The 17,970-nt window shown below is 40.5% G+C and overlaps 1 pseudogene; it reads left to right on the top strand.

Moving 5' to 3' along the window:
* The window catches only part of LOC140946104 (forkhead-associated domain-containing protein 1-like), a 49,457-nt pseudogene that overhangs the window by 25,161 nt on the left and 6,326 nt on the right, over nt 1-17,970 (top strand).

The raw sequence follows: 17,970 nt of genomic DNA on the forward strand, positions 1-17,970 counted from the left end.
TTAGCAGTCGTTTTGTTACGTAACTCATGTTAAGAAAGATCATACATTTCTATGCAGTGTTTTCCGGAGACGGTCTGAACAGCAAAAAAGCTGTACTTTTTATTACTTAAGCTCGTATTCAGAAAGATCGTTTATTTCTCTGCTGTGTTTTCCAGAGACGCTCTGAACAGCAAAGAAGCTGTACTTTTTATTACTTAAGCTCGTATTCAGAAAGATCGTTTATTTCTCTGCTGTATACTCCATCGGATCAACCCAACATTTTGCCCCAAGTGAGACGCAAATGTTAACGTTGAGTTAGGGGAGTGGTAGGTGGGCAGTTTCCCGGAAACCTAAATTGGTCCACTCCATCCATAGAAACGACTGTCAAAGTCTGGTCGGACATGCACTGCGCTGGAAGAAGAGATGACTTTAGTTGAGGAGCTTACAACGCATGATTCACTGTCATGGATTAAGGTAAGATTATTATGACAAAAAGTTTACCTACTTAAAGCTCCTTATCCGGCTTTGGAATTAAAGAACGAAGATCACGAAAATAGGTGCCTAAAAAAGAAGGGGAGAGGATGAGGTTTTTATTTTCCATCTATAAACAGAGAGATCTGCCAGCCTTGGAGATGTTTTCATTTACTATCAGTGGTTAAAATTATGATTGTTATTAGATAGATATTGTATTTCTTATAAATAGGTTGACAGAGTTTTTGCATTGAAGATTTGATTTAGTTGAAACAATAAATAGAAGAGAGATTAAAAACGGATCGCGCTTGGAAACACTACCATTGTTAATCAAGTTTATCATGATGCTTTGCTTCTATAGCCCCGTGCAAACGAACGCAACATTGTTGGCAAAAAACTCCCAACATTGTTGGATTTTACATGTTACGTCAGTTTGCACACCCTGTTGCATGTTGTTACACGTGTTGTTGGAATCTGTTGCATCCGTTTGCACACCAGTGTAACATAGACTACGAGTAGTCTCCATTTTTCCTCAGGGATAGTAGAGCGTGCGAAACGCGAGCGCGCGTGAAAATCACCCCACGCGAGAAAAGGCGACACGCGGCGGGGAGAAAGAAAAATGAGGCGCGTGTCGCCTTTTCTCGCGAGGGGTGATTTTCACGCGCGCTCGCGTTTCGCTCGCTCTACTATCCCTGAGGAAAAATGGGGACTACTCGTAGTCTAAGTGCAACACGGACGCGACAACACGCAACATTGTTGGCGCAACAATGTTAGAAATCATTGCCTCCCTTTTTCAGGTAGCTTATGATCAAATAGCCCACGTTCGATGTATTAAAATTCTAATATGACTCTGAGGCTCTCTGGTCATTTTTCTATAATTTTGGTTTGGTTTGTGCTCAAGTCCCTTCCGGGAATTACCAGACGATGGATTCGTGAAAAATTTGCAATTTTGTCCCTAAAACCTCGGAGTCATGTTAGAATTTAAATATATCGTCTTAACGGCCTTGCTCGCCATCAGATCCTCCACAGCTTCGTTGGTTAAAAGGTCGCAATAGTGATGTGAACCGAGCGAGAGAATGGCATCTTTGTTTTCATTTAAAGTAGATAGGGAGAAAAGGGCTTTGTGGAATGAATTGTAACGTGGACTTTTTATTTTATTTTTTCAGGATTTTGTTTGTAAGACGCTGTCTAACGAGGCTGTTTGGCAGCAAAAGGCTGAAGACGCTCTGAAGAGAGCCACAGAGGATTCCGATTCTGGTGAGTAAAAACTTCGGGGTACCGAATGTCGCCTTCGGCAAATCTTCGTGCAACATTATGGTGAGGTTTTGGAGTCTTTTCTTAAAATTTCGAAAGAGCAGAAAAGGCCGAAAACCTGTATCACAACTACCAAGCAACTCATCTGTTTTTGCTTTAATTTTGGCAGAGACGTCTATCAGCGTGGAAGATATGTGTCGCCAGTTAAGAGATCAGAAGGAAGAGTGTCGGAAACTCAAGGGAAAGTAAGAATTCCAAGCTCACTGCACTCATTTTTACTCTTAATGAGCCTATGTCTGTACAAGGATATTTCTGTTTTAGGTCAATTCTGTGCCGAAGCTATTACTTAGAACCTTTACCCCAAACACAAAAGAAGAAGATATCAAGCAGATTTCATGGGCCTTTGTCACATGGCGGCCATATCAATTTCTGTTTTCTGGGCTTTTCCGTCTGCTCTCAGGCAAAAGCCGTTTTAGGTCATGAATCGTCTTTAAAGTGCTGTACTCGATTGTCGAAAATGATGAGAAGCTTCCGCCAACAGTTTTGCTTTGCCGTCATTATTTTTGCCAATGGAGTGTTCGTGTGAGCTGTACGTTCGAGAAGAATAAAAATGTAATCGTCTAATTCCAGTCCTAGCATTGTTTAACCCTAAAACAGGAAAAAAAAAACGTAAATAGTTTGATGTAGAGGCTCAAACACAGGGCGGAGAGGAGTTATTTGTAACCTTGATTGCAGTTGTAAAATGTTACAGTTCGATTCGCGATTCGCCTTTGTTTACCGCAGAATCGAATATGAACTTGACCTATCAAACTGTCATGCGATTAGCTGCTGTTATTCGTCCACAGTCATTAGCTTCAACGGTTTTCCGGAGCATGCCATAATATTTTATCAGGTTTATAACACCGAATGACGGTTTGCTCGATTCAACAGTATAAAAACAAAGGCGATACTAGGGTATAAACTGCAACCTCGATCCGTCTGTTTTTGATCTCAATAGAACACAAGGGTAGATTTTAAGTGTCTTCATAGCAAACAACAGTAGAATTTTTCAGATCAGTTAATAATAATGATAATAATAATGGTAATTGAAGTACTTCTATAGCGCTATTTACATAAGAATGATCAGTAGCGCTTTACAATAATTCACTTAAAAATCTATTCTAAAATGATATAACTGTACAATGTAAAATGTGAAATGTAAAATGCAATTGACTAAAAATTAATTAATTAATAAATCAATGAAATAAAGACATAGTATAATACAATAAAATCAGATCAAATTAGCTAAAAAAAGGTCCCGATGAAATCGAACTTCTAGTCTAACCTATGCGAAGAAGGTACGTTTACGTTTAAAAATAGTTAATGAATGAAATTCGCGCAATTCAGCAGCCTAACTATTCCACAAACATGGCGCAGCAGCATAGAAGGATCTGGCACAAAGCGTAGAAAGCATTTTCTCTTTAAGCGGCTCAAGTAGAAGACTACTATTTGATTTGATATTGTAAGAGGACTTCGATCTAACACTAATTAAATCCCTGATATATGGTGTTGCAAGTCCATGAATTGCCTTGAAAACTAAAATTGACTTCTTAAAATGAATACGAGCGCGAACTGGCAGCCAGTGAAGGTCTTAAAGTGCTGGTGTAATATGAGAATACTCGCCGATGTTCATAGCGAGTTCTGCATACGTTTCAATTTGACAATCTGTGACTTAGGTTAACCATACAAAAAAGTGTTACAGTTCTTCATTAAGCTGGAAAAGCTATGTAAATTCAATAATTTGGGTTGTTTTTGTGTCGATGGAAGACTAGTTTCGTAAGTAAAACAAATTTCAATAATTTTCTTTTCTTCATTGTGTGTAGGATTGCAGAAATGGAGGAGACGCACCAGGAAGTCGTGTTAAAGTTACGAGAGGGCATGAAGAGAGAGGAAGAAAAACACATTTCCCGCGCAGTGGCTCAAGTGAGATCTGAGGAAGAAGAAAAACAGCGTGAAATGATGCATGAATTTAAACAAAAAGAGCGAGAGCGGATACAAGCAGCAGTGGATGCGGAGAGAAAAATCATGGAGTCACAACATGGTAGCGTTACCCAATTACAACAGGTACTGAACAAATGCTTAAAGGCCTGTTTCAAAAATGCGATAATACTGTTCGTTGTCCCTCCGAAGTTTTGCATAAGCATTGTTTTCAATTTCTCTTGTGACTTATAATCGCCCCAAGAGAAATTGAAGGAATGCTTAAGCAGAAGTTTAGAGGGACGACAACCAGGACTATGATATTTTTAAAAAAGGCCTATTCGCGAAGATGTCAGTCACTGGAAATAGGCCATCAAATTTAAAACAACAGTGGGAGGTGCCACCAAATTAAGTAAACAGTAAAATAACCGCTATTTAGGGGACGAGGGACGGTTTCACCACTGTAAACCCCTGGCCCTCCGCCTCCGTATATTTGTAGCCAAGAGGGCTGCCTGTAACGTAGACCACGAGCGATCGGCCCGTGGCGAGCGTTTCCGCGCGAATTCGTTGAGAAAGTTGGGAGGTTTGCTGCGTAGGCTACTAAGAGCCGCGCACGGCGTGCGAATAAAAAAGACTTCTCGCAGGCCAGAATTGGATCGGCGGTAAACTGAGTTACTAAGTTTTCTATGCAGGTACTTAATGAACGACAGAAGGAGTTAGAGAATCACAGAGTTGCCTTGGCAACAGCAAAGTCCCAGTACGAACAAGCTAAAGATGGATCACACAGAGCTAAGGAGACTGAGGTACGTTCTTCAAAGTTAGTGTTTCTGCACCTCTCGTATTTATATCCTCAAGCAGAAATACCGTTTTCCCTTACTGTCTAATAACCGCCGCCTAGTTAACTCAGTTAGGAGAGCGCCGGTCTGCTGAGCGGGAGTCGCGGGTTCAAACCCCGGCCGGACCAAAACTCAGGGTCTTCAAAATAACTGAGGAGAAAGTGCTACCTTTGCAATGACATCTGCAAACGGTTAGACTTTCTAGTCTTCTCGGATTAGGACGAAAAACCGTTACCTGTTTTTTGCCTAAAAATGAACTTAAATTTTCCTATTACGGTTGCCTATAACGATTTGCGATTTGTAATTCAGCAAAGAGCGGATTCCACAATTGAAAATCAAAGATCGGTCTGAAAGATAGGTTTTTATTGTATGTGTTTTAATAGACGCGACAAGACGCTGTTAAATAACGAAATGACCGAACTTTCTCCTTAGGCGTACTTACGAAGTCAGCTTCAGGAACAATCCGCAGCCTACAAAGAACGGCTGGCTCGTGTTGAACGTGAGAGAGAAGAACTGCGGAATTATAAAGAAGACGAGGTCGCTTCTTTCAAGGTAGCTTTAGTACATCATCGTTAAAACGTGACTGGCTAATACTCAGTAAACGGTCGATCATTTAGGATTTTTATCATCTTCATCAGTCCTGTTCGTTCGGCGCTCTTCGTGGTGGAGTGGTCAGCGCGTCGGACACGCAATCCCGCGGTCCCGGGTTCGAGTCCCGCTCTGGCCACTTGTAGGATTTGTTCTCGGTCTTCCCGAGTTCAAATCCTCGGCCACGCTTGTAAATAGCCAACTGGTTGCCTCCCTGTTGGGATTTTTAATAATCGTATGTTGTATTTGAATTCTTTGCTTCTAAGAATTGGGTGGAGAGCCTGTAAAGTAGCTGGATAAGCTAAGTGCAGTTTCCACTATAAACAATCCTTTTAACCTTTAAACCTCACTAATTCTTACAATTTGACTCTATTTTGACTCAAACCATTACGTCCTCTCTCCTCATGTTCTCACATCCTTGTGCGCTTCAAAGTGTGTCTTAGCCTGCGAACAGCAGATGTATTTCCGGTCGTCTCTAAGTGTGTCTAGGACTCCCCTGTGGGATCCACTAAAGAGTTGTCTTGGCCACTTGTTTGTCTTGTCTCCTCAGTGTTTTGCCAATCCACCGCCATGTTCGTTTTTTTATCTCCTCCTCTATCGGCCGCTGCCCTTCCTGTCTTCACAACTCTTCATTTCGGATTCTTTTGGGCCACCAAATCCGTCGGATCTTCCTTAGGCACTTGTTAATAATCACCTACAATTTCTGCTTCAGTTAATTCCTTGATCAATCTCTAAGTTTCTGCACCACACAAATGTAGGACCATTTGGTAATTTTTTAAAAGGTTTTTGTGTCTCGGAGTTAACTCAATATATTCTGACTTATAAACTGTCCAATATGAGTGTCGGCCGAAGCGAGCGGGGATGCTGCGCGTGACTCCCCCAAATGGAGAGGTGAAACCCAGTTAACTCAATACCCTAGTGAAGCAATTCAGTGATTTTGTTAAATCGACCTCGCACGATTACCCGACAAACTCAAATAGAAAAGTTATCAAGATATTACAGAGATTACATCGTTGTCATCATTTGTTTATATACTTACAGGAACAAACTCGACAACATGCAGTCACGATAGTGGCAATGGAAGAAAGACTGTTAAGACTAACTCGGCAAAATCGACAGTTGGAACAGGAGGCAATGCACGCTAAACAGACCACAGGTTAGTAAAATGCTCGTTGGATTGAATTTTTTAAATGCTTTTCACGATTAGCTGTTACCGAGACCACGTTCACACGAATCCTGACTTTTTTAAAACCGCATCTTTTCTTACCCGGATTCGTGTGAACGGTGTGGGATAAACCAGTCTGGCGAGCGTTTTCACCGAACAAGAGATGGTTTCGGTTGGCGGATTCCCTGGTTTCGTGTGCACAAAAAGGCTAATTCGTGCCGAAAAAAGGATGCGGCTTCAAAAATAACCGGATTCGTGTGGATCGGGCCTAAAGCTGTTGAGCTTGGCCTACTTGTTTTTAGCCAGTGTTTTGTCATTGGATTTAGATATGATTTGAAGAAATAATATTGTAACGAGCTTCTACAACTGAAAATGGCATAAGTTTGCAGAAACATGTCTTGTTAATTGAAAACTGTTGTGTTATTTCTTTAAATCGTAACAAATTTCTACTATCAAGTACGTGTTAGATATGAAAAGTCAAAAAAGGAGTACACCATTGTTCTTTCAAGCGAACCTGTTTTCGTTTACGTTTTGGAAAAAAATATCGGTTTCCTTTCAGAGAACACATTTTTTTCTTTTCAATTTTTGTTGTATTGATTTTTTCTTTGCTCCCATTCTCTGATGTGTTTTTAAGTCCTTCAAATAATCCAATGCTCAAGACACGTTAATCCTTCTTTTCAGTGGAAAAGAAATAGAATTCCCAAGAGTTCGCGAAAAATAAAAGATCTGTTCTTAGATTATTTATAGCTGGTTTATTTTCAGACGTCTAAGTTGGAGTTCTAAATTTAATGAAGACTGCTTCTAAATCAATTAGCTTCGAATAATTAAGGACAGACTTAGCATTCAAGATATAAATTGTTTTGTTTCTTTTTATCGACACTCGAGATCTGTTATACAGTGTTTAACGTCAACTTTTAAGTATCGTAAGAGGCCTTGACTGACTACTTTGGTGCGTGTTATGTTAAACTGTTTATGAAAAATTAGTATCTCCCTTTTGGTATTGGAAAACGTTGAAAGCAAAATTCAGAGAACTTTCTTTTGTTCTCTGTTGCTTTGCATTTGTACATTAAATGATCTGATTACGCACGCTTTTTTAATGGATGTTAACGGTAATCTATTTAGCCCTTAAATCGTTATGTATCACTTAGGCAATGTTAGAAATTAATTTCGTATAACGATCGTTCTACTAAAAAGTGAGAAAGTTAGATTCTGTCTGGTGAATGAACACCATTTGTTATATAAGTATTCTCTCCGTTTTCTTTCAAACTAGGAAAGACGAATTCTGTCTTTTTAAAATTATAACATGAAAGATGTATATTTTAAAAGACAGTCCCTATAAAGGAATCGTTGCATTACATTACCGTTAACTATGCAAATCCGGTTTGTATATAACTTTAGCCTTTCAGTGTAAATACTTTTCGTTTTGTCCAAGTCCATCAGTAGGTTTCTGGCCTGTTTCATGATCCGAGATAGTGGGGTACGCGATATTGAGACCACGCCTCATATTTCGCGTGTCTTTCACTTACGCGTCATTCTTACTGGCTGAGAGCCTGGAACAGGCCAGTAGGTTTGTGTACGAAGAAATTGTTTGTGTTCTGTTTGTTTACTGCTTGTTTGATGAAACAAAACAAAAACGTGGATGCCAACATTAGATGAGGACGTTTTGGTTAACGTAAGTTTAAGGACAGAAGTAGTGAAAGATATCATTTTTTGCAGGCAAAATCAGACCGACATCTCCGCGCAAAGAATCATCCCGACCCTCCTCCCCTAAGAAGGATCCTATGAACTCCTCTAGACCTCAGTCTCCCAGAAAAGAACCTAAACCCCAGACGAGATCAGTAGAGACGGAGACTGTGCCCCAGACAAGCGTGGAAGCCACTCTGCAGTCAGATGTCTAAAAACTGCAACAACTGGTCTTGTTACTAAGGTAACAGCTACTGCAGGACCGTATGTAAACGCAAAGCGAAATACTTGAATCCTATTTTCCTTTAACGCGTTCAAAGCAAAGTACATCCTGAAAAAAGTTGTCTTCGGATATGTCAGTTGCTGTGGTTTTCATGATAAAGGAATGAAATCACAAGCAATTTCCGAGTTCCAAAAACTCTCGCTTTCAAAACGAAGCTAAGGGCGCTCAGTCCATTTGTCAGAACTTGCCGGCCGGACCATTGCCGGACCAGTCAGTTTGAAAATGAAATGGCCTTTTCAAGAGTTTTTGTGGAAAAACCATCTTTTTCGTGCACACTATTCAGTATTTGACTGATCTAGCTGGATAGTTTTGATTAAAAGTGAAATTCTCGTTACAACGGGAAGGGGCTGGCCGCTCAGTTTTGACAAATGGAAGCACCCTAAGGGTTTTATTTCAGTGCATGGAAATAAAATCTCAGTTTCATATCAGTGGCTTCACACATAGCCTCGCTTTGAAACAGAGGCTTGGGGCAACTCGAAAATGGCCTTTTACAGGTCTTACACACTCTCAAACTAAACCTTAAGCATCATTTTTTTTAAGTAGATTTTGTCTCTATGATGTACTGCTTTATAAAATTCAGCATTTATTGCTAACAATACATTTTTCAATTGCTCCAATGTGGACTAATTCTGAATTCAACTTTGACTGCTTGCAGTCCGCCTTTTCCCTTACAATCCTTCCAGTTCTTATCCCAGTCAGGGCAATTGCAAACGACGTTGCGCCCTCGCGTGCATGGGTTACGAGTATAGTTAATTTGCAATGAACACACAGACTACACAAGATCTTTTAAAGACTGCGATATAAGTTTAAACACTTTTTTTTTTCCAAAAAACAGATATTTTTTACCTGTTGTCTCCTTCGATGGCCTTCAAGAAATAATGAATTTTTGTTCTTTTTTGTAACATCATTTATTTACAAATCGGAGAATAAAAGAATTAGACTACGCGCAGTCTCTCTTTTTTTCTTGGTCCGTGACTGCTCGCAGTCTATAAAAGAATAAAAATAAGTGACATTCGAAAGAAAAGAATCCCAATAGGTTAACTAAATAAGTGACATACAAAAGGGAGGGGCTGGACTTAAAAGTACGTGGCCTGCTGGGACCCAGACCCCTGAAATATAATTTTTTTTTTTTTAGACGCGAAGCGACCCAAGCTAAGAAAGAGGCTGAAAGTCAAGGAGATGTGGTACAAGCATTAAGAAGGGATCTGGCGGGTGCTGCAGCACGCATGTCTGACATGGCCGGCGAGTTAAGCGATAAACAGAAACAGAAACTGGAACAATACGAAGAGAGGATACTAGAGCAAGACACTGAGCTGGAAGAGCAAAGAAAACAGCTCGTGCAGCTGTCTGCATTGGTTGATGAACAGCAAAAGGAGATTAACTCCAGGGAAGACAAACTTAGTGAACAACAAAAGGTATGTGACGTTTGTAAGATATGTAACTCTATTGCTAAGAGTCTTCATTGGTGGTGATGTAAGACCATGAATAACCCACATATTATTATGTTTAAAATATCTTCAGTGCTGTCCAGATCAGGATAATATGATTCAAGATCCCTCAGGTTGCCAACCGCCGCTTAATTAGCTCGGTTGGCTTAACGACGGTCTGCCGAGCGGGAAGTCGCGGGTTCAAACCCCGGCCGGACCGACACTCGTGGTGGTCGTCAAATAACTTAAGAGAAAGTGCTGCCTTTGTTTTGTCATCTGCAAAAGGATAAGGAGAAAAAACAGTTTTCTCTGTATGGCCGCAGCCTTTGTTCACATGAAAACTGTGGGACTTTTTTTTATTGTTCATCACATTTACCGTACTACAGGAACAAACGTTTAAACTGAATTAATGGTTGAATTGGTACAGTGCAAAAGAAATAAAGCAGTACAACAACGTAATTTGATTAATATAAAGTTAACTTAAATTTTGTTTTTTTGTTATGAAAACTGTGGGACGTTAAAGAACCCACACATAAAAGTGCATTAGAATCTGAAAAGCAAACTTGTTGCGAGGAGCGAAACGAAAGGCAACGGTAAAATATAAAGAGGGTAAATCCCGTAACAGCCGCGTAGATAACGTTGTCTCTCCCCAGTCTTTGCCCGTCCTTTTTTCACCGTAGTTTTTCTATTCGATAGTTGCAACTCAACTGAGAGCCTGAGACTGGTGTTTTTAATTTTTCCTAGGCGTTAGTAAGGCAAAAGCGGGACACGGTCAAGAAGGGAACTGAACTGGTTGAATACAAAGAACAACTGGCCACAAAAATTGACGAGCAGGAGGAGAAGATCAAGATGATTGAGAAAGAGGTGACAATATTCAGTATTCAATACGTGTTACATCGTGATAATTATATTTTCGTTTCACTAATATGATTACAGTTAACGTAAAATCAAGCTTTCAGTACTTGAGGTTTTAGCATTGATTAAACATTGCGCCGTTTATTCCAGGTAGTCCGTACATTCTTGTTTAGTTACTTTTATTAAAATGTCTGGTTTACTGCTTTGTGTCTGCGACCCTTCATGCAAAGGTCACAGAGGCTTTGATTAACGCTTCACCAATAAATCACTTCAAAACTTCTTAATATCTCCGAAGTTATTAGAAATACAGTTTTAAAAGTATGAAAAAAATCTCCTTTAAATCTACATTTATCCATTTAATTCTTTCTTTTCCATGTCAGTCTACTTCGGACTTCGACTTCCTGTTTGTTGGAATTTCTGTCTAGCTTGTCACGCAACGCGAAGCTCCAATTGTGTCACGCACCACTAAAGAAGCTTTAGTTGTAATTCGCCATCAGTTTAATTGCGCTAAAGTCAAGTTTAATCTTTTTTACCAGTTATTTGGTTTTCTCTACAGAATCTCATGACAGGTGAATTACACGCTCTTGGACTGCGATGTCGAGGAGAGAGACATGAGCTAGTGATAGCGAGGCAAAAAGAGGCTCTGGCGGAACTTAGAGGCGGAACAAAAACACTGGAGCAATTTAAACCACCACGTAAGTCTTGAAAGTAAATCTGTCTTACATGATAGACTGACGTCTTTGATCGCAGGGTCTAAACAAGAGCTTTGACGAAATCCACATGGATAAAAAATGTACATAGCTTTTTATAAAACTTAAGCGCAATCACATTACATTCATTCTCCAGTCTGTTTCAAGTGACAAAAGAGCAGAAGATTTGGAGTGAAAATTATGCAAAAGACGTCCCTTATTTTCTTTTGTTGGCACGTGAAATGGGAGATGTCTGCACGCAAACTATGTCTCCACTTTTCGGGAAAAAAAACTCTTGGGTAATTAGCTAGATTGCTACACAGCCGTTTTTTGTGTCATCACGCAACGCTCCTGTGTAGCAGACCAGTAATAAGCTTGGTTTCGTACAAACCTTGACAGTAGCCTGATCAAGGCCACCGCCCTCTTTCCCAGATCGCGCGCCGTCTTATTTTCGCTTGGCTTGTGTTTATTTAGCCTGCGTGGCAGGCGTTTGAAAGGGAAGGGAAAGGGGGTTTTGGACGCGAGGAGCACCTAAAACTCCCTTTCCCTTCCCTTTCAAACGCCTGTCACGCAGGCTAGTGTTTATTTAGCGAGGTCCCTACATACTGAGAGTCTGGCACAGTCTACCTTGACGGTGGTTGAACCATGAATGTCGCGATAAAATTTTAAAAAAGAAGTGATACGCAGCTGGGGCTAACCAGGCAATGATCTCCACCTTAAGTCCCTTTTACACAGGCAATTTAAAATCGGGCCTAAACTTGAAACTTTTATCGTGCCTTTGGCCTGCGTTTCAAGCGTTTTCTACAGCTATGTTCGATTTCAAAAAAAGGGTCGAGGAGTTCCTATCTCTTCTTTCCCCAATTTTCCTCTGTCAAGAAATTAATGATGGCGGCCGCAGCAATACGATCATAAACAAGCAGCTTTTACCCACTCTAAAAATTCGTCTGCATCGCAATTTAGACAACGGTTGGCTTTATATACTAATAAGTCTTTTCCGTGTTCCAAAGATGAAACCTCACTTTTAAAATGAGGTCAAATTGCGAAACCTTTTTCGTGAAACTGACTTTCATTTGCATTAAAAGTCATTTTCATTTTAAAAGCTTCGCACTAACGCTCGTTTGCAAAGATAGGTAACTTGGAAATGGTCTACCGTGTGGCACGAAATTTTTGCGGGTTCTAATTTTTTGCGATTTTTGCGGGTTTTTTTTTCAGCGACCCGCAAAGGTAAGTTCCCGCAAATAAAAATCACCGCAAAATTTTTTTCCGCGAAAATTTACTCCAGATTAAATATTTTCTAACTTAAATTCGCTAAGAAATCGTGTCTGTTCAATTGCAATTTATCTCTTTCGTTCAGAAAGCGGTTTACAATGAAATATTGACCGACACCGTAGTATTGTTTGAAAATATGCATTTCTATTGCACGTACTCAATAACAACCAAAATATTGTCAATGCTGGGTATTGCGTACTTTCTGAAAATCGCAAAAAATTAATTCCCAGCAAGAAAAACCAATCTGTCCTAATCGGAAGAATTAGTTCCCGCAAAACACAAAAAATCACCAATCCGCAAAATAAACTCCTGCAAAAATTTCGTGCTACATGGTATCTATTGCTGGCCCGTAACCTAGGCTTCGCCAGGGACACGTTACGTGTAATAGACGTATTTCTAGTTGATAAGGTGGTTTTTTTTGTTATGTTAGTTCCAAATCATGAACAAGCTTTACAGCAGATTGTGGCTCTCAAAACGGAAGTCAGTGAACTAAGGGCGAAGCTGGCCTCCCAAGAAGAGGACTACCACAAAAGCGAAGGCGAAATGCATGCTGAGGTAACAGACGTAACCGTGTGATGCTCTTCTAATTCATGGAGTTCTGAGCTTGCGTTTCCTCTTGACTTCATATTAAAAAGCGAGGTCCTTTGGCGTGTCACGTATTCTGTTAGGAAGGATTGCGTGACATAGGGTCCCGTGGTCATAGCGGACTACGCGTAGTCCCTGGTTCTTTTCTTAGGAATAGTAAAGCAAGCGAGTTACTCAAGCGCGCGAAAATCACGACCCGAGTGTCACCTTCTTCGCGGGTGGCGGTTTTCACGCGCGCTCGCGTTATTCGCTTGCTGTACTATTCCTGAGTACATTTGAATATCAGCGTGGCAGGCGAAGGGGTAGGAAAAGAGAGGAAAAGGGAGGTTTTCCCCCTCCTTCTCTCCCCCCCCCCCCTTTTTGTGCCTGTCACGCAGGCTGTCACTGAGAAGAATGATGGGCTACTCGTAGTCGACCATAGTCAGGTCGTTTGTAGAGTGAGTCCTTGCAATTATTTGCCTTCTATACTTTCACAAGACTTTGTTGTATGACAACAATAATCATTTTTGCTCACTTGAAAGAGTTCAAGTATGATCCAGCAAACTGAAGAGGCTGAAAATAGGATAAAAACTGTCATGGGCCATTGTAAGAGTGTGTCATAGATCCTTCTTCCCCTATTTATTTCAATAACTTAATATTCCGCGAATGAACGTTTACAGGTTCAAATGCTATAGCATGCTCTCCATGCCGTGATAGTCGTTTGTGAAATGCCTTATATCTGTTTCCTTGTAACAGCTCAGAGTTCGTCGTGAGCAGGCTTCTGCCAGTCTCGCTGAAACCGATTTGGAAAAAGGCGCTCACCAGCAAACAAAGGAAGCATTAGATCTCAGTGAAAAGACGGTGAATTGATTTTAATATAAACACGAAGAAATCAGTGAGGAGTATAAGAGCTTGAGCAAAAGCGTTTTTGAGCGACCGAAATTAATGGCTTGACGCTAATAAATGTACGCTCCGGTCATCATTCGCTGTTTAAAAATTCACTTGGCATGAGCGCCTTATTGGCAGCTTTTTGCAGAAGTAAATACAAAGATGGGGTAATCTGTCAAGTGTGCCTTACTGCAAATAGTTCACATGCTATGTTATAATATAAAGGCGAAATATGGTCTTTCATGAAAGTAGATTCAACTTTCAATGTTAGTTGATAGAAGATAGTGTCGGTTCATCTTTTTTTTCTACAGTAAAAAAAACTAAAAGATACCTAATTCGTTCCATGAAAAGGAAGAACGAAAAAGGAAATGAATCATCAAGATTACTACTGCCCTTCACGCACGTTTTTGTGCGCACGCCAGTAGTCCCCTCTACCGTTACCTTTCGAAGGCATGGCACGGTACCAAACGCTGTTCGAAAAATTAGCCCGCGCTCCTCTGAGAGGACTGAGAGAGCGGCGGAAATCGAGTCCATTACTTCGGAGGCTGCTGTAAGACTATTCTTGCGTCGTTTTATTTGACCGCGGCACTCCTCTGTCCTTCAAACACGCAAAGAAACAAGTTATTTCAGTTGCGTAAGTCGTTATTTTTCCAGGCTTTTTTAACTTTAACTGTTTTTTCTTTTCGCAGTATCTGAAGTTGGCTCGAACACTCGGTGCACTGCTTGAAATAGACTCGTTACCAGGTTGTCGCTCAATGGCGCACCTCCCAGTGGAGGAAAGAGAGAGACTGGAACTAGACAGGACCAAGGTAATTAGAGTTTCAATTCCTGCTTTAAAATACGACCTGTGTATGCTGTTACATGTACATGTGTCTTTGTTTCACAATGCTAGAATAAAAGTACTGAAGATACCACAACACGTAATCGTTAAAAAAATACCAATGACACTTAAATAGTCGAAGCTTTCTTAACGGACGCTTGCGCAAGAGCTGAGGACGGCTCTACTTGTGGTTGGGTCGATCAAAAAACTCTCATTTTACTCGCCATTGAAAATGAGTCAATAGCGCCTCGAGTAAGATCTGCGATATTTGTGTTTTAAATAGACTGCTCCAAGCGTGTGATAAAAACCAATTGACGTAACATGCCCTGAACCTGTGCGATATGTTTTGGAAGATCATTTCAGTTTCACTAGGCCAACAGAAAAGAGATATTGAAGTTGAATTTCTTAGTTGAAAGTTATTTTCCTTAACCCATTCGCAGAAGAATAAACACATAAGTCAACATATTGTAATTAGGTGATTCATTGTTTTTCTTCGTCTATTTCATGAGTGAGGGGATAGTTAATTGTTTTGATTTAGTTTTGTTTCATGTCTGGGTTCCCTTCTTTTGTATCCATTCTTTTGGGTGATTTCTATGAAGTTTTAATTTTCCCTTTAATTTATTTCCCTTTGAATATCAGGCTGTGGAGCTGATGGTCACTAAAGTTCAACAGATGAACGATCGAATGGAAAGAAAAGTCCAGCTTCTGGGTTCTTATGAAGATGACTTGGTGCATCTAAGGTAAAGAGACAAGAAACAAAATAAGTAAATAAATAAATGCACTTTATTTTAGTGTCAATGTATTTAGAACGAAAGTACCAATTGTGGACACTATTTTTACGTCTCCTACTGGAAACGGGACTGCCATTTTACGTGGTCATCTGAGCCACCCGACGGTCTAGCCGCTCGCACTGCAAAGGGAGTACCTTCATTTCTTAGTCAATTTAAGAACCTGAGTGTTGGTCCGGTCTCGGGAATCGAACTCGCGACGACCGCGACCTCCTGCTCTGCAGTCAAGCACTCTACCGACTGAGCTAATCCTGCTGCGGTTATAAAATGTCTTATAAAAAATGCTTTTAATTTAACATCACCATAGACCGTTCACAGTCCCCTATTTTTGGTAAGATCTTAAGGGTCGAGCTCTTACCGGTACGGCGACTATCTGGGTCTCATATGTACCGAGGGGGCGGGCTTCGGGGTCCCCGCCCCTTAAAGTAGATTTCACGCTCATCCCAAGACTGGACTCGGAAAATTTAAAACTAAGATGGCAGCCTGATCTCGACGATTTTACGAAAAAATAGTTGACTGATAACAGTCTAACATCACACAATTGTTCTGGAACGCTAAACCCCAGGCAAATATCCTGAATTAATCCGCGATCAATTGCATAATTCTCATTGCCTATGTCTTATAATGGTCTCGGTTATAAAAGGAGAATTTCAAACGATAAAAGCAAAGCTCCTGTTACATCTTGTCGTCATGGCCTCGTTCTTCTATTTTCCTTGATTTATAGCCTGTTTGTAGACCGCTATTTTTCAGTAGGGTCGTCGAGATCGAGTACTTACCCTTGGGGGCATCCAGCTTGGTTTCAATTGTACTGGATCTGGCCTGGGGATTTCCGTTGAGTAACAAATCTACTTAGAGGGCGGGGGAAAGTTTAGGAGGAGACGAGAAAAATTTCTATATTTCTCCCCTGCCTCCCGCCACCGCTAAAACCCCGACACCACCCGACCCTCGGCACATTCGAAACCAAGATGGTCGCCCGTAACGGACTCGTAACGTTAAGTGCTCGATCTCAACGATGTTATGACAGAATAAAGGACAGTGAACGTTTAGAAGTCAGGTGATATGTCGGGAAGGTAAATGTGTACACCTATATAAAATAAATAGATGGAAAAAGTGAAGATTTTTGTGGTCGAATTACGCGAAATATTTCGTCCTTCGTTTTAGAAATAGTGAGACAGTGGCAGGACAGAAAACGGCTGAAGCTACAGGACTTAAGGTTGGCGTGTTGCTCGGATATTGTTAGTTGCAGTTGTGTAGAACGTGTCCTTTTCTTCATTATAAGATGATGTAACATCTGTTTGTACCGCATCCCTTAGCCTTCGTAGCTGGCGGGATTAGCGGGAGTGCTGTAGTTTTTTGGTGGCGGAGCCGCGTGAAGATTAAGAACTAGCTGGTGAAAATCCCTAGCGGCTTTACCGCTCGCTTCGTCAATAAATTACACCTGGCACAAGCATCCCGCCCGCAACGCAGGCTACCGCATCGCTCTCTAATAACTTTGTAGGAAGAGAAGGCTAAATAATGGGATCAACGTTAAATTCACCTAACCTAAAAACTCTCTGTTTACGACTGTTTTCATTAAGGCTCTTACTGACATAGGACATTAGCGTTAAGCCGTGAAGTTATTGCCATAAAGTCTATGAAGGGTCATAGGGAAGTGGATTGTATTATTCATTGCTTTCATTGGTTAATGTGCGGGGCCCAGTTATTCGAAGGCCAATTTGCGCTGAACCGAGGTTAAATTTCAATTCGGCTTTCTTTTTCTTTTGATCAAAAGAATTTTTTCGAATAATTTTATCTATTCCTTTGAGAGCATCCAAACGTCAAATTATAGCGAAATTTATCAAACTGAATTTGATTTTTAAGCTTTCGTATCTGAATTCAAATTTCCTACTTACCCTGGGTTATCTTAATCCAGCTTTGAACATCCCTGCCCATATTACATTAAAGCTGTCTTTTTTTTACTGGAATTTTTCACTCTGATTTTGTCGTATTGTACCACATAGATGGATGTTCGAAATCGCCAGGAAGAGATCGCCCACCTTAGAGCATCGATGAGTAGATTAAGAGACGACCTGGATCAACAGCGTAGACTTAATGTTTGTTTAAAGGAAAGAAAGGTAAGATGGTTGTACACTTTGTACACTTTTTCCACTTAATGTGCTTGAACCAAGTAACCACCTTGACAGACAGTTTTATTTCTATTCTACGTGTGACCACAGGTAACCCAAGCTCACAGTAAGAGCCCGTAAGCAACACTACCTTTCATAGCTAATTAATAATGGTATTAAATAGGACTGAGTGGAGTTCAATTCGGTCGTTAATCATACGAGTGGTAAAACTTATTTGTTTAATCATGAGTATGATTACAGACCGAATTGGACGACACGAAGTTCTGTTACCAATTAATCATGACTATAACAAAATTTGTGATTTTTTAGGTTTTTTTAATCAAAGCACG

The sequence above is a fragment of the Porites lutea genome, chromosome 1 (genome assembly GCF_958299795.1).
Source record: "Porites lutea chromosome 1, jaPorLute2.1, whole genome shotgun sequence".
NCBI classification, from domain to species: Eukaryota; Metazoa; Cnidaria; class Anthozoa; order Scleractinia; family Poritidae; genus Porites; species Porites lutea.